Source organism: Myotis daubentonii, chromosome 1 (genome assembly GCF_963259705.1).
Source record: "Myotis daubentonii chromosome 1, mMyoDau2.1, whole genome shotgun sequence".
Taxonomy (NCBI): Eukaryota; Metazoa; Chordata; class Mammalia; order Chiroptera; family Vespertilionidae; genus Myotis; species Myotis daubentonii.
Window position 1 is genome coordinate 224,064,265 of NC_081840.1, and position 23,855 is coordinate 224,088,119.

Here is a 23,855-nt window from a genome sequence, read left to right on the forward strand (position 1 = left end):
GTCACTTTATTCCTTTCTCATCACTCTTCATTGCCTTTACATATCCCACCTATCTTGGCAAGTCCATTTATAGTCTTCATTTTTATAAGCCTCTCATGCATTGGACCCTCCTTATCTTCTATGCAGCAGGAATTAATTTCCATTTTGTATAGTTTTCTGAACATATCACATAGCTCATCCTTCACTATTTTGCATAGTTTGTTCCCTCTGTTATAATGGTCTCTCATATAGAGTGAACATTTAATTTAGTAAGTATTTATTGAGCACCTACTATCTGGCAGCTATTCTGCAAGATACTGTGAAGTACCAAACCAGGTATGGCCCCTCCCTTGATGGAATCATCTCCTCTTTCAAGGAAGTTCTAGTACTTCCTCAGAAGTGCTGTGAAGTGGGGCAGTGGGAAAAAATATTTCATTGCTGGCATTGTTCAGACTTGCTGGCTCAGAGCAAATAGTCATTATTTTCAGTATGTTTTATTTTTATGGTAAAGTATCTACAGACAATGCACCACCTTATTACCTGCACCCAGGGTAGAAGGCTGCTTGGCACCCCCAGTAATAGTAAAAAGAACAGTTGGCAAAGTAGCTTAAAACATGAGGGGACATATGTCATCTTTGAGCATAATGGCCAGAAGATAGGCTGGAAGTCAATTAGTATTCATCGTGAAAAGCTTCAAATGGCATCTTACTTTTAGACTTTTCACCTAAAAGCCAGGCTACTAGGATTCAGGAGAGTCCCCAACATTCTTCCAGAATCAGGAACCAAAACCCTGACTCTTAGCTCCTAGAGCAGGGGTTCTCAACCTGTGGGTCGCGACCCCTTTGGTGGTCAAACGACCCTTTCATAAGGGTCGCCTAAGACCATCCTGCATATGAGATATTTACATTATGATTCATAACAGTAGCAACATTACAGTTATGAAGTAGCAATGAAAATAATTTTATGGTTGGGTCACAACATGAGGAACTGTATTTAAAGGACCAGAAGGCTGAGAACCACTGAGAGGGATTTATGGACAATGGCATGGGGCTCAAGAGGAAGCAAATGCTTTAAAGTATTAAGAGAATTAGATGGATGTGGAAGGTGAAAAAATAAGATTGAGTGTTAGACAGGAACCCCCCCAAGGGTGAGAGTCACCAAACCTTGAGCAAAACTACTAAAAACTATAGGAGTTTGAGATGCAAATTAGAGTTGACAAAAATCCTCTCCTGAAACTGTATTATCTTACGAGCTTTAAGTGTTTTGGAGCATGCTACATGGACTTGAAAGAAAAGTCTGATGGTATATAGGCTTGGAAAATATCTTACCAGCTATCAATAGGACTGTGAAATCTGGAATATGCCAAAAAGAGTTCAATGATGAGATTGCATATATACACCTACCACAGTTAACTAACAAAAAATTACTTTCTCACCATCATCTTTCCTCCTTCTCTCTGTTTGTTATTGAATTGAGTCTACCTGCTTTTTTGCCTGGTTCTGGAACAAAAGCAAAGGGCCATGTCTCCCTCGAGGTTCATGTTGATTGTTTCCAGAAACTCTGGGAATCTTTGCTGACATATCTACATCCCACTTCTAATGAGCAATGGAAGAGACAAGTTGATTTACCAAAGAGATTGTCATCTCAGGGGACATTGGGGAAAAGGTATCTCGTTGCACAAGTGAGCCATTTGCTTCTTTTACAACTTGCCACCCACTTTGCTGGTGAAGGTGGAGCAGCTGGTTGAAAATGATGGATGACTCTAAGTGGGAAGCTACTGAAATCCTGCAACTTCGGTGGGTCACACTGAGCGGAAGATAGCCAGCTTTTCTGGCAACAGGAAAGATTGTCCTCATGTCCCATTAGTGTTCCCAAGTGGCCCTGCACGCCTGTCAGATGCAAAAGCCAGGAACATTTTCTTTGATTTCCTTTCTTATCTTCTCCCCAGATTTATTCCTCTGATGTCCTTTGAATTTAGGTATCTGTTATTCTTCACCTGAACCTTCAAGAGCCTTACCCACTGATGAGCAATCACCTAGCTGGGGTTTAGCAGGCTTCATTTTATAGCTGCTTATATCATGAATGTCAGAAGTGTCTTGTTACCTGACATTGATAGAATTAGTATCTATTCCAGAATAATTTTGTAGTAGCAGGTAGTAATCTACAGTAAATGTTTGTGTTTAACCTCAGCTTCCCTGACAGGTGAATACTCTAATTTATCAAAATATTGTTTAAAAATACCTATGCCGTCACATTTCATAGAAATTTTTTAAAAATAAATTTTTAAATTTATCTTATTGATTTCAGAGAGAAAGGGAGAGGGAGAAAGAGGTAGAAACATCAATGATGAGAGAGAATCATCAACTGGCTGCCTCCTGCATGCCCCGCACTGGGGAATGAGCTGACAACCAAGGCATATGCCCTGACCGGAATCAAACCATGACCTCCTGGTTCATAGATCAAAGCTCAACCACTGAGCATGCCAGCCAGGCAAAAACAAATTCCTTTTTTAAGGAAAATAATCTGATATATAATTGCAAATATCTACTCAATAAGCTTTTGATTCCTCCCCACTGGCAGTTCTCCTTATATTCCTCTTGGATGACTGGTTCTTTACATAACTGGTTAAATAAAGCAATCTACTCCTAGTGTTCACAGACTTATTCAGAAAATTCAGCATGTGATATTTACCACTGTTATATATGACTAGAAGTCTGATGCACGAAATTCATGCAAGAGTAGGCCTTCCGTCCCCCTGCTGCCGTCACCGGCTTCCTCTGGCACCAGGGACCCAGGCTTCACTCTGGCCCCGGCTTCCTCCCAAAGGACGCCCGGAATGACATCGGTCTAATTAACATAATACGCTTTTATTATTATAGATGACAGCTTCTTGGAGTCAGGAAGACTCCAACCTCCAACCTCCAACCTCCAAAAATTCTGAGAATATGAGCATGTACTTTATCTTAGTGTTTGTAAGTATCTTCATCTATAAAACTGAGAAGAAAACAAAACCTAGAAAACGATTGGTGTGAACATGAAATGACTTGTTATAATTTAGCCATTTGACACAGATTCAACACAATGAGTTCAGCAATATATATGTCCTATCTCTTGATCTTCCTTTCCCTTTCTTACCCTGGTATGTGTCACTTAAATGCTACAGAAAGCAAAATTCCATCAAATGAAAACAATATCCACTGAAGCTGGAGAATGAGCCTTTTTGACATTCTTGTTAAAGCTATAGCAATTTCCTCTAAAAATTGTGCCACATGGCAAGAATAAAGCAGATGTTTCGCTGACCTCACCTTCACTCATGAGAAATGATTATTTGTTCACCTGTTTTCTTCCGAAAGAAGTAAGTCTGAAAGCAGATTTCTAGCCTAAAGGTTTGAAAAGAATCACTGCTTTTCCAATCTGTACATTAGTCCCCACTTTGAGCCATATCGTGGATTTGGTTTGAGAGCTAGAAGGTACGTGTACATCACCATGGTCAGGGGTAATGGCTTTCATCACAAATACTCCCCACACTCCAAAATAACTGGAATCTTGACAAAGAAAACATAAGAAAAACAGTTAAACAGTTGCTTTAATCAAACACGTCTTTTGCATTGCCTTTTACTAGTGAATTACTTCTCATTAGCTCTTATTATGTGATGCAGTAACCATGGCAAAAATCTGTCTATTTCATAGATGCCATAAAGCACATGGTATCTGGGCAGCTGTGGTGCCATAGTTGTCAGATGTTTTTCTTCTCTAGCAAAGCTGATCAGATAACTACAAAGCCAATTTTAATTTCTGTTCTGTCCCAGGATTGTTGAACATTGGAATAATAGGAGATAAAACTTCAGAATAGCATCTTTTCATAGAACTTTCTGTGAAGATGAAAATGGTTCCCATCTTCACTGTTCAACAGATTAATGATTTGCCACTTGCAGCTCTGGAGAGCATCAAGTGTGGTTAGTAAGACTGACCAAGATACCAAATTATAATATTTTACCACTGAGGTGATAACTGAATAAAAATTAGGCTTTATAACCATAAAAACCAAGGTCTGAGGCTAGCTCAAGCACTTATTTAAACTTAGGCTAAAATCATTCAATTTCTCTGAAACTTAGTTTTTTTATATATAAACATAAATATTAAAATAAAACCTTCTTTATTGTGTTGCATTGAAAGTAAAATAAAGTGTAATATGTAATATACTTGGCAATACACTCAGCATAGCAGGTCTACTAGATGTTGGCAAGCCTTGGCCAATCTGTTTTTATAAATAAAATTTTATTAGAACACAACCACATCCAGTTATTTAGGTATTGCCTGTGGCTGCATCATACTACAACAGCAGAGTTGAGTATGGTCTACAAAGCCTAAAATATTTCCTTTCTGGCCTTTTACAGAAAAAGGTTTTCTGGCCTATAAGAAACACAAAGTAGTGGTTACTTTTATTAGTAAACTAAAATTCATAATCAAAACAACTTGATTTTTATGGCAGGTCTTTGAGTGTTTGGGATCAAAGAATAGTAATTAGATATTACACAATACTTACTATTTTGCTTTTTTAACTTACTGATTTCTCAAAACAATGTTGTGAGTTAGGCTCTATCAATATTTCCACTTACCAATGAGAAACGTAAAGCACAGAAATATTTAATAATTTACCTACAATAGACACAACTAGTAAGCAGTATTGCTGGCATTTAAATTCAGGCACAGAATCCATGCTTTTACATATTTATCTTCAAAGTTGTATAAAATTCTAAAGGATGCAGTCTTTATATCCAGGCAGCATGGGAAGAGATATATTTTGAGTTGTGGGACCTTTGATTAAGTTTAAGATTTATTTTGACCTGGCAATGCATAAATGATCCTGTAAGTATTTGAGAAAACTAGAGAAATGGAAAGCTAACATGACTTTTGGGTTTTCTGAAAGTTCTGGAGAAGCAGAAAGTGGAGATTTTGCTAAAGGAATTCCTATGAATTTGAGAAATACTAATGATTTGGATGAGTCAGTGTTGTGTGTGTGTGTGTGTGTGTGTGTGAGAGAGAGAGAGAGAGAGAGAGAGAGAGAGAGAGAGAGAGAGAGAGAGAGAGATTTGTCTTTGGTGATAGCTAAGTATAGTGTAGTACTCTGTGTATCATTTACCTATATCATCCAAGCCCATTGAAGTTCCCATAACCTCCAAGTTGTTTAATAGATATCACAAATTCACATGCCAAGATAAGCAAAAATGAGGAAAGAGGAACAAAAAGTGAGGGAGGAATGCAAGAGATATTTAAACATGTAGAACGCTAAAAGTGTCCAAGTAGCATAGGGTTAAAAGAACAGACTATGTGGTTAAAGTCAGGTTTGAATCCCAAGGTTATAAATGGCACACTGGGTGACTTTCTATGAGTTGTTTGGTTTTTCTGTTCTTTATTTTCATTTTCTGTAAAAATGCGGATTATAATTTCACCTGCAACATGTGCTTACTAGGGAGATTAAAGCATGTGCTACTTTTGAAATTCTCAGCATACGGTAAAGAGTAAAAGAAAATGCTTATTGCTATGTTCTAGAGTAGACTGTCAATGCAGGAATTGACTTTTTCATTTCTGCATCTTCAGTGCCTAATGCACTATCTGGCACTTAATATATATTGGATAGGTGTTGATTAAATTAGAAAACTGCTGATCCTCACTTTCTCTTCTGAGTAGAAACATATCCCTTTCTCTTACCTAAACCCATCCTACCAACCTGTCAGTGGAAAATAGTCATTGTTGTGTAGTAGATAATGTACTGGCAGTAAAATATAAGTACTTGATCTCCCACTTTACAAGCTTAGCTTTTAATCTGTTAAATTTAATTAATACTATGTGACATATCTATCTCAGAATAATTGTAGACATTCAATTAAAAGTGTAGAAGACTTTAGGGAGAAGATATTATGTAAGTGTAAAAGACTCCATTATTCTTTGTTAGTACCTGTAACTATTCCTGATTTTACCTTTCTATAGTTCATCCTTCACCCAGTAAGGAGAATAACTTTTTTTTATCAAGATGAAAGCCACAATATGCCACTTACTTAATTCAAATCATTGAATCGCTTCTCAACAGGCTCAGATGAATCTGAAATGATCTCCATGGACTCCAGAACTCCCCCTCCAACTCAGTCTCCTCCCCACTCCCCAGCTCCCACTCCCTGCATTCTAGTTCCTTTGGTCTTCTGTCTGCTCGTAAGTATGCCAAGAACACACCTAACTCAGGACATTTGAACATGCTATTCATTATGTCACAAATATTCTCTCCCACAACTCATTCTCTTAATCCCATGTTGGTGTCTGCTCAAATATTATTGCTTCTGAATGTCCTTCCCTAGCAACTTTTTTTGCAAATTATTTTCCCTAATGCCCTTTCCACTTTTTTAAATTTTATATTATGAAGCACTAGCATTATATTGAATGACTATATTGCATAGTGGTAAGCACTTATTACCAGTCTTTTCCAACTAAAAGGTAAACTTTACAAAGCAAGGAATGTTTTCATTGAATTTTTTTGTAGTCTTAACCCCTAGAATAATGTGTGACACATAATAAATGCATACTAAATACTGAGATGAATAAATAAATGAACTGTGACAGCATGAAAGTCTCCTGACCTGTTGTAATGAAAAGAATATTAGATTATAAATTAGGATATCTGATTTCTAGTTCTAGTTCTGCTAGCTAAATATTATATTGGGTCACTGGATATTCACTAGTGTTCTCACTTGCAAACTAAGAGTTGACTGGTACCTGAAGTTTTCAAATTCTGCACAAAAGAAACAATGTGGAAGAACTTGGTTGAACAAAGGAGATGTTTATGATTTGGGCTTCAGAACGCAAACTCTACTTCAGCTAAGAATTTTCTGTTCATGCCTGTTTTATAGACTGGTCACCCCTAGCAGCCAGTGTTAGTGTTTGAAAAGTAGATTTTATGGCTAAAGGGAAAGTACAATCTAGCCCTGATTTCTTAGTTTGTTGATTTGCTTAGAATGGATGTCTCTTCTTGGTCAACAAATGCATCATGATTCATTATAATAAAGCAAAATATAACTATAAATATTATTGTCAACATAGTCTCAGCATTGGAAAAGTTAATTCAATACTACGTTTTCTCTTATGTCTTGGAATTTATTAGCTTTGGAAATTAGGAAGCAGAAAAAAATAATTTTAAGCAATAAGTGTAGGCATAACATTAGTTTTGCTTAAGGGTTTTTAGGACTAAAAGGGAGACAAGTATGAGGGATAAATCAGAGGAAGTGTTATTTCAAATACACATATTAACCATTTTTAATTTCCATAAATCATAAGACAGTCTAAGTATATTAGAGCTTAATCTGGAATCCAGAAAGTAGACCAACAATTGCTGCATTTTAATAGCACATGTGTGAATAATCCTTTGCTGAACTGAGATAATATTTTCAGCATCAATTTCTTTGGCTTTTCTACAAAAGTTTTATAAAATGTAAATTAAAATAATCACCTACCCCTAACTACATGCTCTGGGTAGCTCTCAACTTTATCTTAGGTAACTTTAAATAAATTTACTAGACTTTCTGTAGGGAGGTTAGATAACTCCGCTGCTACAAAATGCTCCATTGAAGTGGAGAGAGTGGCTTAGTTGGTATAGTATTGTGAAACTTGGACAGAATGCTTACTTGCAAGTCCTCCTTTATTATTTTTATATAAACCTGGCTTGGAAACACACTGTGATAGGTTGACTTAGTCCTCCAAAATCTCCTTCAGTCTTAAATCTTCAGCATGCAGGTCCAAGAATTTCAAATTAGGGTCCTTGGATATTTGTCCACTTTTGTATCCAAAGCATGTGGAGAGTGGGAGAGGGAACAACTCTGGTTTTTTGTTTTGTTTTGTTTTGTTTTAAGGAGACATAGAAATAATTGAGTTGAAGTCTCAGCTGCTCATGTCCTAAGGAAATGATAGCTCTGGCAGCTCTGTTCTTGGAGTTGAGGTAAACTGACAATAATGTCACTTTGCTTCCCACACACTATTCTGACCTATTTGCTTTCACCAGTCTTCATTTGCCATCAACAAATTTGCAGTGACAACACGCACACACAGATGAAGGCCGTTCTGTTTGACACAGGCCAGAACAATGTGTTGGCTCCTTAGCAGCAGCATGGTAATGATTCCTGACAGGGGTACCCTTCAATTAGTCCCCAAAAGGTGGGCCCTGGGGAGGTAAATTCACTGAAAGGCTTTAAAAAAATAGGTGGTGGCTGGAACCGAAAAAATAAATAAATAAATAAACCGATGGGTAATCTAAGTGGGTTGAAACCCTTCTCCAAAGCAAAGGAAGGGCCTGCATCCATCATGCAGTGACATTATAAATTCGTATGCTTTGCAAGGCAATGACATGAAAAATTGGACTGAACAAGCCACAGATGCACAATTTGTCAGCCTCAAAGAAAAGGTTAATTCAAGTTAAATATTGACATGTCAGCAATAAGGATTATGCCAATTATAAATTTACACCAACACCGGCTGCACTTTAATGACGGTGACCCTGACAGGTCAACATAGGGTAGAAGAATGACAACCAAAGAGAACATGATAGAAATGCACACACTTGGACTTTTTAATATCTCAGCTCTTTTTTCACCATTATTTTACACTTATATAAATAGAAAGGGGTTTGTTATTAGAAATTGTCTCACATGATTTGGGAAACTGACAAGTCCCAGGATCTCCATGGTGAGTCAGCAAGGTTGAAACCCAGGAGAGCTGATGGTGTAGTTTCAGTTCAAGCTCAAAGGCCTGAGAACCAGGAGAGTGGATGATGTTACAGTTCCACTCTGAGGCTGACAGGCTAGAGCCCCAGGAAGAGCTGATATTAGAGTCCAAGGGCAGGAAGAAACACTGATGTCCCATTTCACAGGCACTCAGGCAGGAAGACATCTCTTTTACTCAGAGGGTTGGCCAGGCTTCTTGTTCTATTTGTGTTCAACTGATTGGATGAGGCCATCGCACACAGAGGAAAGCAATCTGTTTTACATGGTCTCTTGATTTAAATGTTAATATTATTTTAAAAGAATGCCATTCATGTTTTGATTGGTATTGCATTGGATCTATAAGTTGCTTTGAGTAGTATGGATATAATCCAGAAAACCCTCACAGAGACACCCAAAACAACATTTAACCAAATATCAGACTGCCTGGTGGCCCAGTAAAATGACACATAAAATTAACCATCATAACTCGCAGATTCTTTTGTGAGTAAATACTAGCATCTAACAATTGTCAAACATGTCCTAAGTATCCAGCACTGTGCTAAACACTTTACCTTTAAGCTTTTGTAAAAAGCATAAGACAATCCTATGAAGCTATTAGCATTTGCATTGGTTCCATTTGCCAAATGAGAGGTTAAGTATAGTAAATGAAGGGTCCTGGATTAAAACAATGGATTGGAACTCATAGTATTAACCACTGTACCATATTGATGTTCTCACTAATTTGTATTCAAACTACTTAGTGAGAAACTTCTATATAATGTTATAAGTGATGACATCTTCATTTCATAATAATGTTTTCCTGCTTGTGCACCTTCTTCCTATGGAGCATTTCAGAAACTATGTAAAAAATATTTATTGAAATGTAACAAAAATTCATCAAAACGGTTACCTAGGAGGAAAAGGAAAATATTAATGACCCAGCATAACTAAATTTAAAATTAAGTTATGATTATTATTTGAAATAAGCCTATTTTATTAAATGAGGAACTTGATGCATGTTGTGTAATTTTGAATCTTTGATACAATGTCAGCAGTAGGCACTGTTAGACAACCATTACACATGTCACATGGGTGTGATCACCTTTATTTTTACTAAAGTTGACTGGTTTAAGCAAAATTATATATCTACTAGAGGCCCGGTGCACGAATTAATGCACCAGTGGGGTCCCTTCGCCTGGCCTGAGGGATTGGGCCCGAACCGGCTCTCTGACATCCCCCGAGGGGTCCTGGACTACAAGAGAGTGCAGGCCAGGCCAAGGGACCCCACCGGTGCACTATCAGTACCAGGGAGGGACGCTGGAGGTTGGCCAGCTGGGGAGGGACCACAGGAGGGCTCCAGGGCATGTCTAGTCCATCTCGCTCAGTGTTGATTGGCCAGACTCCAGCAGCAAGCTAACCTACCAGGTGGCTCTTCTGACCCCACCAGTGCATGTCCTAGAATGTGGTTGAGCAGCCTTAGCAAATCATTAGCATATTATGCTTTGGTTGAATGGCCAACCAGATGACTGGACACTTAGCATATTAGGCTTTTATTATATAGGATTTAAGAAAAGAAAGTGTAAAATTTTGGAATAAAATGTGGCTAACAAATATATTCAAAGGGGATGTCTTAAGTAATATTGGAGCATTTTAAGTTACTTCAATGTAACTATAATGTGAAGCATTCAGAGGTATAGAGAATTCCTAGTAAATCATCTTTTGGTAAGAGATTGGATGTAATTAATTTTCTCATTATATGAACCAAAATAGACAACTAGGAGTGGCCTGATTTTGCTAGCCATTCATAAAAATACTGAGATATGTACTTTAATTCTTCATGAACATTCTGAAAAGGCACTTTGGGGACAATTAAAAGCTTGCATACATATTAAGTTTCCATTGTGCACCATCACTCTTATTAGATGCTATTTAATTTAATCTATTGACTATAACTTGTGAGAAGTTATAACATTAAAAAGAAGTCAAAATCTAAAGAGCACTGGCCACTGACCTATTATTTCAGTTTAGTTCTTTGCATCTCTACAGGAAAACACTATTATCCAGGTATCTTCTCATGATTAGTGAGCTTAAAAATGCACAGATCTATAATTCTTATAAATTTGCTCAAAGTAATCAGTGAAGACTTTCTTAGTAGTTGTGTTTGCAGAGTAACTGTATTTGTGTATCGCTTCCAGAAATCTCAACCTTGTAACCAGGCCCCACAAGAATAACATTATTGCCCATTACTATACAAGGTGGAGCTATTGGAACTCAGTCATAATGTGGACTGATAGGGAAAAAAAAATGAGCTGAGAATCAAATAAATGAATCTTATCAAGATAAGGACAAGAACAGGGAAGCCAGCCTGGCTTTGTGGGTAAAGCTCAGCATAAGCCTTACCTACAGATTAGAGTTTAGTTGGTTCCTTGTGGAAAATGTACCATTGTAATAATGTTAGCATAAAATCTTAACCATGGAGAAAATTTGGTGAGGGAGGGTATATGGAATCTATCTGTACTTTGAAACTTTCCTATAAATTTTTAAAATGTTTTAGAAGTTTATTTAAATTTAAAAAGTGGGGCCCAGGCTCAGCACGTTGTCCCAATTGTTTGGAGTACTGTCTCTTATACTAAAAAGTTTGCAGGTTTGATTCCCAGTCAGGGCACATACCTAGGTTGTGGGTTCAATTCCAGTCAGAGTGCATACAGGAGGCAAGCAATTGGGAGGCAACCTATGGGTGTTTTTCTCTCACATTCTCTCTCACACATTCTCTCTCTCTCTCTCTCTCTCTCTCTCTCTCTCTCTCTCTCTCTCTCTCTCTTCTCCCTCCTTCTCTCTCTCTCCGATGAAAATATCCTCAGGTGATGACTAAAAATACATATGTATTTTTAAAAGTGTGACCCAGGCTTATAGGAGAAAGAATTGCCATGAATCAAATACCTAGTTCCCAAGCAATCAGTTGTAGGGAAAATCCGGCCCCTAATGATGAAATGGAGTCAAGAATTGAGTTAACCTTGATACTGTGACTTTAAAACAAAATAATACTTCTGTACACTGTCCATTTATTTATTTATTAAACAAGTTTATTGTCAAGCCCAATGTCTTGCACAATAACAAGATATGTTCTTTGATTTAAAGAATCATGTAGTCAGTCTAACCCATAGGATAGAAGAAAAGCCATGGTTAAATTATAGTGAGAGAATTTCTATGAAATGTACAAAATGAGTATGATAATACAATAATAACAATATTTGCAATTGATTAGGTATCTTTTTGTGTAGATACATGTAGTGAGAGCTAGGGAAATTGGATATTTAATAAAAATGGAGAAATCAGGAAATATATTCAGAGAAAGTAATCTTTGATCTTAGTTTTTTCAGAATTAATGAAATTCAGAGAGGATTATAAGGCAGAGGTAGTCATATCTGACAGAAAGAGTGGTTTATTCTAAGACATAACGAGATGAATTAGCCAAGTAAACTAGCAGCAAGTGACAGAGATGAAGTACTGAAGGTTACACAGGTGACAGAGCCAGGTATTGGGGAGTCCTAATGAGCTAGCAAGGTAGAGACTGTTATCAGGGAGGTATGATTAGAATGGCTGATCCTCTGCCTTAAGAATAGATTATTTTTGTCACTTGAGAAGAGTGTTGAAGCATGATAAGCTCTATTACTAATCAAATAAAGTAAATGAAAAGAATAATCTGATACGAGAAAACAGTTTTCTGTAGCAAAATGAAAAGAATAATTTGCTATGAGAAAATGTCCTTCTTCTATCAAAATGACAAAAAGTTTAAGAAAATGTTGCTAGCCAGTGCTGGTAAATAAAAGGAAAATGACATGTTCATTAAAACTATTATAAGAATAAATTGATATGAGCTTTCTGCAAAGTGTTTTGTAGTATAAATCTTAAAACTTAAGAGTTGTTTGACCAAGTAATTTTATTTTTAAGAGTATTCTATACATATAAAATGATTGAGAAACAATGTAAATTGTTACATATGAGAAAAGATGTTCATTGCACCATTAGTTATAAAGTTATAATTTCCAAAAAACAAATAATTGGACATGACCATAGTATACAAAATGTAAATGTTCAATCAAATTATGGCACACCTACATAATTAAAAATTTTGAAACTATTCAAATTAAATTGACTGAATTGTGCCCCTAATAAAATCTGTATGTTTGAGCCCTTTCCCCCAATGTGAGTGTACCTGATGACAGGGATTGTAGGAAAATAATTAAGGTTAAATAAAGTCATAATAGTGGGTCTATCTATCATCTATCTATCTATCGATCTATCTGTCTATCATCTATCACAATAGATCTAAACTGACAATCAATATATATTTACCTTTTGCTTAGTGGCATGTGGGAAACAATAATAAAAGACTCAAGAGTAAAGAGCTCTATTCAGAATAGCACAGAACAGAATCCAAAATCACCAAGTGTTATGTACATGATTGTGATTGTCCATTCCATTTAATTTCCATTTTAATTGGAAAAGGTGCACTGGAGAACAAAAGAGATGATAAGCCATCACGGAAGTTATTAATTCCAGGAATAAAGAAGATAATGTTTGTATTTCCCAGAGAAGAGGCAATTAAAGTGAGATGATGATTGAAGGGGATAAGAGGAAAGGCATACAAAGCAGAGACAGTAAAGTGTTCAATGGAATAATAGCAGCGAGAGGGGCATGTGACATTGAGATTGGTTATGATAAAACTTTCCAGAACTATAACTGTCTGTCATATAATTTGTCCTATGGGATGATAATAGTCACATTAATAAATGATGGCACAATAAAAGCAGTGTGACATTAGACACACTGAGCAATATGTCATAAGCTCTAATCTGCAGATACATGAAGAATAACAGATCTGTGGCATTACAATAGTAGTGATATTAATAAAACTATAACAATCATAGTAACAATTATTAATATTATTTAAATTTGCCAAACACCTAACTACATCACTTATTACTTTAGTTTTTAGTTTATACTTGTATTTAAAAGGCTCCTTTAAATTATAAATGAACATTTGAGAACATGCTACTAAGAGACACCTTGACCCTTACTTGCAAGTATGGAATCCAAGCATCATAGTCTGCTTAAGATAAGGCACACATGCCCTAGCCTGTTTGGCCCAGCGGGGGGAGTGTCAGCCTGCAGACTGAAGGGTCACACCCAGTTTGAGTCTGTTTAAGGGCACATCCCTGGGTTAGGCTCGATCCCTAGTGTGGGGTGTGCAGGAAGCAGTCCATCAATGATTCACTCATCACTGATGTCTCTCCCTCTCTCTTCCTCTCTGAAGTCAATAAAAATATATATATTTTTAAAGATAAGGCACACATGACTTGTCCTTGGAGGTGGGAGGAAACTTGTTCTGGCATTATGCATTCCAAATGTCAGAAAATGAACTGTATCTTAAGTGAAAAGGAAATTTATTTTCTCATATATCAGAGAAGGACAGAAATGGATTCTGGCGCTCAAATATGTTGTTAGCAGAGCTGAGGATTCTGTCTTTATCTCTACTTGTCTTTCCTTCAGAAAGGCTCTTGCCATTTAATGTGTATATTAAGCACCGGGAGCTTTTTTACTTTTCTATTTTTGCAATACCATTGGAAAGGGACCTTTCTCCTAATCACCAAATATCAACATGATTGGTTATATTTGGTCAGATATCCATATCTAAATCTGGTGTATAGAAACCATGCTTCATTGGTCAATTAGCTCATTCTCCCATCCTAAAGGTAATAGCAGCATTGTGTTATCAATAGACCTACTGAGACCACATGGCACTAGGAAAAATCTATACTAACTAAAGGGCAATATGCTAATTAGACTGGGTTGACCAGACATCTTTCAGATGTCCGACTTTCTTCCTGACAGAGCCATGGTGGCAGGGGCCAAGGCAGAGGCGGTTAGGGGCGATCAGTCCAGCAGGGGAGCAAGCAGTTAGGGGGCAATCAGGCTGGCAGGGGAGGGTAGTTGGGGGTGATCAGGCCAGCAGAGGAGCGGTTAGGGGCAATCAGGCCAGCAGGCAGAAGCAATTAGGGGTGATCAGGCAGGCAGGCAGAGGCGGTTAGGAGCCAGCAGTCCCAGATTGTGAGAGGGATGTCTGAGGGGTCCCAGATTGGAGAGGGTACAGGCCGGGCTGAGGGACACTAGTTTCTTCATATTTCTTTTAGAAACATGAACTTGGAGAATGGGAAAACATGCCCAAGACACATACAAAATGTCAACTATATTCTACTACAGTAGGAAAAGTATATCTTGAAGGAAAATGTTTTCTTTTTATGCCACTTAGAGGTTTTGCTCTTGTGTATAATTTACATCTAACAGATCTAGTAAGTTTCTGCCTTACTCTTCTTTGGTTTACAATGTCACAACTTTTTTAATGATACACCCTTAGTTTACATGGGCATGTACGTGTGCGTGCGTACACATAGACACACATGAACACCATATAAAATGTTTCCAGGATAAAAATGGTGTCACAATTCTCAAAAGCAACACTAAAAAAGAAAATGTAATCAGTGCTTTAAAGAATTCTGAGAGATAACAATGCCAACCTATAAATCTATAACTAAGCAAACTAGCAATCAGTGTGTGTATGTAATAAGGTTACATTCATAAAATAAATCACCTTAGGGAACCTACTAGGCCCTTTAAATACAGTTCCTCATGTTGTGACCCAACCATAAAATTATTTTCGTTGCTACTTCATAACTGTAATGTTGCTACTGTTATGAATCATAATGTAAATATCTGATATGCAGGATGGTCTTAGGCGACCCCTGTGAAGGGTCGTTCGGCTGCCAAAGGGGTCGCGACCCACAGGCTGAGAAACGCTGTACTAGAGGATGTGCTTCAGCAAAATGAAAGTGAAAAGCATGAAAGAACAAGAAACAGACTCCACAAAACAGAAAATTCAATCCAGAACAGAGGCTGGGAAATTCCTGGATGTTGTGCAAAAAGAACTGTGATAGCAGTTTGTGATAGGAGCAAACAGTTAGAATTCAGCAGATTCAAAAAGAACAATGCTCTAGAAGATATGCTTCTAAAACATAAAATAAATTTATATATTATTGAATGTCTTTGAACACTGAAAAATACTAGCACTATTGAAAAGTTTGAAAATAAGAGTATGAAAAGTACTATTAACTCGAGGAATAAGAAAAGGTTGTATAACAGTGGAAATATAATTATTGTACAATGTGTGGCACAGATATGAATAATACTTGGGTCACTAAATGAAATTGTCAAAATTTGATTTTGTGCCTGGCTGGCATGGCTCAGTGGCTTTAGCACTGAGCTATGAACCAAGAGATCATGGTTCCATTCCTGGTCTGGGCACATGTCCGGTTGCAGACTCGATCCCTGGTGAGGGTCATGCTGGAGGCAGCTGATCAATGATTCTCTCTCATCATTGATTTCTCTATTTCTCTCTCCCTCTCCCTTGTTCTTTGAAATCAATAAAAATATAGTGAAAAAAATAATTTTTTATTTTGCCAATAATAAAACTATAAAAATTCTGTGGTTTGCAAAATGTGCCCTGGACCACCAGTGTTAGGGTCACCTGAGAAATTGTTAGAAATGCAAATTCTTGGGTCCTACCTCAGGACTACTGAATCAGAAACTCTAAGAATGAGGCCCAGTAACCTTTGTTCAAGAAGCCCTTCAGCTGACTCTGGGGCATAATGACATTTGAAATCCTCTCTCTAATTATAGTAGAAGGATATGAATGGCCTTCAAAGACAAGAGTAGGAAAGTTAAACGCTTATCTTCCTTATTAGAATGTAATGGAAAACAGAATAATCAGAACAGTAATATGAGGATATTCGTAAACATAGATATCAGTACCAAATGGAACAAATTTATGAAAATTGTTTAATTTGGGGGTTCAAGAACTTTACTATTATTTTTCTTTGTGACACTTTCAATGGTATTTGATTTTTTAAATAATGTAAAAAATTAATAAAAACAAAAATAATAATTTGCAATTAATAAATAAAAATTAGCAAAAGCATTGATTTCCAATAAAAATAGATGAGACCATAATATTTGTGCAGGTGAATAATATCAATTTGTACCCTTTGAAAATGTGCTTTAATCTATCACTCTTTCCATTATTTGCCTCGCCTAGAGTCTTTTGCATTTGCTACTCATATATGTATTTTCTGAAAATAAGGTGTCATAGCTAGAGGTTAGATGGCCATCTCAGAATATTAAAGTATTAAAGATCTGACCAAGGATGTTGATGGAGAAAATAAAGAAATAGTGTGATCAATGTTTGGAAGAAGGGACTACTCAGTGTGTGGTGAGCGTTCATGGAGAAGAAAAAGAATCAGAGTCAAATATATCTATGACAATGGCTTTTGGGAACTGGAGAAATTGCCCTGGGAATTGAAAGCAGAAGGCAGGAAGAGGACACAACTTCTTAGAAGATTCAGATACAGATAGAAAAGCAAATGGGTACTCAGACCTGTGGTGTAGAAAGAATAAAAAACTGGGGCTATGGAGTTGTCCACTGTCTTCTCTGTAGGAGAGGAGGTTAAAACTAAGGTCTGAATCAACTAAGAAAGAAGAACAGAACTTTCTTGAGGCTCTTGACATCATTGGTGTGTTCTTAATTTCCTCTTCAGACTGTGATGGTTCAATAATATTATTGGTGATTGCTTTCCTAGTGCTACAGCTATGCAGTGTCTAATATAAAACTAACACAAAACGTTTATATTTTCATGATTACTTGATGGTTAACTAAGCAGAATATATGTATACTAGAGTCCCGGTGCACAAAAATTTGTGCACTCAGGTGGGTCCCTCAGCCCACCCTGTGCCCTCTCGCAATCTGGAGCCCCTTGGGGGCCCCTTCCCCTGGCTGCTGGCACCAGTTTTCCTCTGGTGCCCGGAACCCAGGCCTTCGCTCTTCGCTGGGAGGGGCCCACACGGTGGGCGAGGGGCTTAGCTCTTTTAAAAATACTTCTGAATGTTTGGTAAATAACCCTGTAGGAATCTACTTTCTGAAACATGCTGGTTGTTAAGGGCTGATTTGGGTAATCAACAAAATGTATGTTAAAATCCTAATCCCCAGAACCTCAGAATGTACCTGTATATGGAGATAAGATCTTTAAAGAGGGGATTACATTAAATTGTGGCAGTTCCAGTGGGACCCTTAGCCCATCTCACTGAAGTCCTTATAAGAAGAGGAATGTTGGGGTCCAGCCCCAGCAGGTCCAGGGGTTCCCAAAGAAGGAATGACACGGAGGCAGCATTCAGGTTATCATCATAGCCAGGTTCTCTTTTTATTGTCCTGTTACATCTATGTTTATACTATTTGATCCTATAAACATGCCTCTGTAAGCTTTTTTTTTTTTTTTTGCATCGGGTCCATTTATTGGGGGGTCAGTCAAAGGGGGAGCTGGCTAGGGTGGGGTAGGGCAGCAGCTTGTCTGGCCCCCAAGAAACCCAACTTAAGTCCAGAGCCTCGAGGGCTTAGAAGCCAAAGTCTTCCTCCACCTTTATCTGCACGGGGGCCAGCTCCAGAGTCAGCAGGACTCCTGCCCAGTGCCCTTCCTATGGCACTCGCCACCTCTTCCAACTGCTGGGCCCCTTGCCAGGGGCCGGGCTGCTGGCTTCTGTGGGCGCTGGCGTCCTCCTGGGCGGGGACAGCCCCTCTTTCTCTGGAGGCTTGTTCTCAGCGTTGCCTGGGTTGGGGGCGTCTCTGCCCTGGCTGCCCTCGTCCTCCAATAAGATGGTGAACTGGCTGGCCCGGTAGTTGTCACAGTAGGAGTCCAGCACCTTCATGAGGAACCTCCGCTCCTGCTGGAGTCTCCATGTTATCCTCTATATTTGATGGAGCCTGTTCAGGACCCGCTCCTTCGCCTGCTCAATCTCCCTGCAGCGCCGATCCAGCGCCTGGTACTTCCTGCGATTGAGTTCCCGTTGGCGCCGCCCTTGCTGGCCTCAGGCTGCCTCCTCCTCTTCGTCTCGCTCCTGGAGGCTGGAGCTGCCCAGACCCCCAGACAGGAACTCCACTTCGGTCTCAAGCTCGCTCTCCAGGATGTGACCACCTTCAGCTGAGGCAGCGCCAGCTCCCAGCCGGGAGGTGCTGAGAACTCCTCAAAGCCCACAGCTGCCATGGACCCCTCTCTCTGCTCCAGCTCCATTTCTCCCTGGCTCCCGACGCAGAACTTCCAACCTTGCAAGCCTCTAGTTTAAAGTGGCTTGCGAAACTACAGCCCATCCGATTTCACAGCCAGGCACCCAGGCCCTGGCCGCTAAGCCTCCTGGGAGTTGTAGTTCTCTATTTCCGGCTTGCCTCCCTCGCCCCACCCCCACCCCAGTTCCAACTGAAAGGCCCTGCTGGCTGGTCTAACCCTGTGGCCAGGCATCTGAGTCACCTCGGGTCTTTATTCCTGTCCCGACACCACGCCATCTGACCATGGAGACTCTCCTTTTGCGAGGCCCCTGGGTCTCCTTCTGGGTCTCCTCAGCCCAGGTACTGGATCGCGTGCCCCAGCTGCAACTCAGCCCCTGGCCCTGGGTCTCCTTCTGGGGCCTGGCTGCGTCGCCCCTGGGGTCCAGATGGTGTCCCCAGGCAGCTATGCAGCCTGGCCTCTGGCCCCGCCTCTGGGTGTTCTCCCATCACTGGTGATCAGTGATCTGAGAGGCCAGGCAGACATCCGCCTCTTCCCTGCCCCACCCAGCTTCTCCCATTACTGGCCCAGGGCCGGCAAAGGCGGCCAGGTTCTCTTATCACAGAAGCCGGCAAAGGAGGCCTGGCTTCTCTGAGCAAAGGCAGCTCGGTTCTCTGGCTCTTGGCTGCCGCCTGGGTTTCAGATTGCAGTCAGCGGCAGGCAGCTTCTTCCCTCCTTCCCCTTTCGCCTCCCAGCATTGCGCCTATGTTGGCAGTTAACTGCCAGTCTTAGTTGGCAGTTAATTTGCATATAGCCCTGATTAGCCAATGAAAAGGGTAGCTCGTACGCCAATTACCATTTTTCTCTTTTATTAGATAGGATATATATATATATATATATATATATATATATATATATATGCAAATAAATTGATTAACCAGTCTCATCTTTCAAATAACCTGTTTTGTATTCAGCTTTAACATAGACTTTTTTAATTAATCAGAAGAGTTAACTGTATATATTACTTGGGTTTACATAGTGTAGAATAAGTTTTAATGAAAATCATTTATCATCTTCGGGACTCAGCCAATATGTGTATAAATCAAGCCTGTTACTCCTTTTCAAGGTTCAGCATATTGCAATGGGCTTACATCAACTCTTAGAACAGGTTGCAGTTTGAACTCAGCATTTAGAAAATATCAGAAACTCAATATGACTTTTATAATGATACCGCAATCTTAAAAATAATTATTATTCTTAAGCCTTTGTAACTCAGGCTCAATAATAATGATACTAAAAATCATTTATTGAGCATCTACTCCACACCAGGTTCTACGTTAGGAGTTTTTATACATCAGAGGGCTTCCATCTTGATTTTCTTTAAAGCTCACTTAGGTTTCTCTACATTATAGATATAAACATTGAAGTTAGGAAACTATGTGAGGATGACTACATGAAAATATGGTCATTTAGTTGTTATGATAGGAACATTAAACTCTAACCTAAGTTCTCTCTCTACAGAGTTATTATTTCTCCACACTCTGAAACAAACAAGCACCACAAAGAATATAAATTGATCTCCTGTTTATCTGTCTTTAAAGTTCACATTTTTGTGTTAATGTCAAAGCATATCACAAAAGAACTAAAGAAGTCAAACAACTTTATCCAGATACTGCATAAAACTTTCATAATGTTAAATAATTGATAAATGAATGAATGACAATGAGTATTTACTGGCATATACTAAAATCCTGCCATATATCACTGCAAACAGGAGAACGAAACATAATAGCTATCTGTCATTTATTGAGTATGACTTTACACATGATGAAACAGAGGTTGAGAAAATTTAAATCTAGAGAATAAACAGTCATGGATATGGGGAATGCAGGAACTGAATCCTGGGTTAGCCAACATCAAAGCACATTCTTTTAATACTATGTTATGCTACCTCAAAAATCGAAGACAATGTTCCTTGTCAAATTAGGGAGACAAAACTAGCATCCTGGTTTAAATTTACATTGTGCAGTGCAAAATAATGTTGGATAAATTAAGAAATAAACACTGTTGAACTATTACTTGCTGAGTACCTACTAAATCCCACGTGGTATGTATAGTGCTTTAAATAATATGCTATTTAATCTTTATCATCATAACTTTAAACATAAGATATTATGTAGAGCATACTAACTGTTATACAAATAGTCTCTAGAAATTACAAGGCTCAAAAGGATTGGAAATTTACTTCTTGCTCACAAAATATTTTCAGATTGGTAGCAGCTGTCTTCCATGCAGTCACTCAAGGTCCTAAGAACGGAGGGCTTCCATCTTTAATATGCATTGGCGATCACATCCAGCCCAGGGAGGAAAACCCTCCAGGAGAGTCATGGGGGTGGTTTATATTGGACGAGCATGGAAATGGTGTTCATCACTTCAGTTCACATCCAATGGCTGGACTGTTGTGGCTGTACCGCTACAAGGGATGCGGGAGGGTGGCTCTGGAAGGGCAGCCATTTCTCAGCTTCAATTTCCATTATAGAAAGAGAAATATGAATTTCTGGAAACAGCTTATCATCTCTGACACCCTTGAATATAAGTGGCTCTATAAGGAAAGTGGCTCATATAAGGAAACTTAGGCTTAAAGACATTGAGCCCAGCTGGTGTGGTTCAGTGGCTGAGCACTAACCTATGAACCAGGAGGTGATGGTTAGATTCCTGGTCAGGGCATATGCCCAGGTTGCAGGCTCAATCTCCAGCAGGGAGAGTGCAGGATGCAGCCAATTGGTGATTCTCTCTCATCATTGATGCTTCTTTCTCTCCTCCTCCCTTCCTCTCTGAAATCAATAAAAACATACTATGCCTAACATATTTTCTATCTGTCCCTTCACAGAAGAAGTTTGCTGATTACATGGGTTTTCTGTTGCTTCTGTAACAAATTACCACATATTTGGTAGCTTAAAACACAAATGTAGTGCCTTATGGAACAATATTAGTTCTGGAGGCCAGGTGTACAAATGGCTCTTCCTGGGCTAAAGCCAAGATGTTAGCAGGAATACATCATTTTGGTGGAGGCTCTAGGGCCCTACCATGCAGACTAACACTGAGCACTACCCAGAAAAACGTAGCCCTGGGAGGCCCATGACACAGCTCAAGTGACCCACTTCTGAAGGAGAGGGGGAGAGCCCATGGGGATGGACAGCCTGGCTTCCATGGGATCACTGAGAGACAGAGCTAGACCAGTGGTTCTCAAACCAAGCTGCATAGCAACATCACTGGGAGCATTTTTTTTTAAATACTGATGCCCAGGCTTAGCTCACTTGTGTAAAATTAGGCTCCTTGAAGGAGGCGCCCTGATGTGGACTTTTTTAAAATTCTCCAAAAGTGAGCAAGAGAATCAGCTTCCTTGTCTTTTTCAGCTTCTAGATCAGTGATGGCGAACCTATGACACACGTGTCAGAGGTGACACATGAACTCATGTTTTGGTTGATTTTTCTTTTTTAAGTGGAATTTAAATATATAAAATAAATATCAAAAATATAAGTCTTTGTTTTACTATGGTTGAAAAATATCAAAAAAATTTCTATATGTGACACGGCACCAGAGTTAAGTTAGGGTTTTTCAAAATGTTGACACACCCAACTCAAAAGGTTCGCCATCACTGTTCTAGATTCATCTGTAATCCTTGGCTTGTGGCACCTTCAGATGCAGTGATGGCTGGTCAAGTATTCCTCATGCTGCATCACTCTTCCTTCTTCTTCTGTATTTGAGGACCCTTGTGCTTACTTTAGGCTCCTCTAGATAATCCAGGATCATCTCCCTATCCGAAAGACAGCTGACTAACCAACCTCAATTTCATCTAAAACCTTCATCTCCTTTTGCCATATCATCTAAAATATTCCATTTCCATGGTTTAAGACATGAACATCTTCAGAAAGGCATTACTCAGCCTGTCACACGAACCCCTGCTCCATATTCTACATAATCATGTCTTTTCATTCTACCATCATTTTTCCCCAAAAGAGATATACACTTTGATACAGTCATAAAAATTGAATCAATGCTACTTAGGAAGTGTAAAATATAGATGTGTAGAAAGGATGGGAAAGAGTATGCAAGGACGGAAATATTTGGAGGAATTACAGGGAAAGGGTCATTGAGTCAGAAATGTATAGGGTATGCAGTGAATGAGAGTTCAGGGATCTGCATAAAAGGAATAGTCAAAGACTGGAAGTTGGATCTAATGGGGTAGACTCATATTATAAGGGCTTTAGGAAGACAAAGAAAAATACCATTCTTTATTGTAAGGTTAAAAATAAGGATGCTATTCCATTTTAGGGAAAGGATAGTAAAATAATTTGCCCTTTTGTCTTTCAAATTTGGATGTGCTTATAATAGCAGCAATATCTATTGAACATCTACTCTATATAAAGCTTCCTCTGCAAAGAAGTCATTACTGTTCCTGAGTTATAGATAAGAAAACTGATACCCAAAGTAGTTGTTTTTAAGTTTGGGGTAGCATACTGGACCTAAGCTTTCTACCCTGAAGTTTCAAACCAGGTATTTGTGCTATATAGTCAGGGTAAATATTGGGAATGTCCATCTGTTTTCTCAATTTCTTGGATCCTGAAGTTTAGATCTATTGTGGGTCATGACAAACCCACCTGAAAATACTTAGGCATAGCTGATATCTATAATGCGATTTTTGTCTTCCTTTGTTGATTGATAAGATTCACCAATAAATAACCTATTTGATTAAAAATATGGGCATTTTAAAGATAACATTTGAAATAATTTTCAGAATACCATTTGAGGATGAATTTTATGGGTCTACAATGCTCTCTTTTGTGTTTTGAATTGAAAATGCCCTACTACCATCTCTGCAGGTCAACATGAAATTCCTCCAACTGTTCTAAATACAGAAAGAAATAAATTGCATTTTCAGTACCATGGAAATAATTATATTTTCAAGGTCACAATCAATCATCAT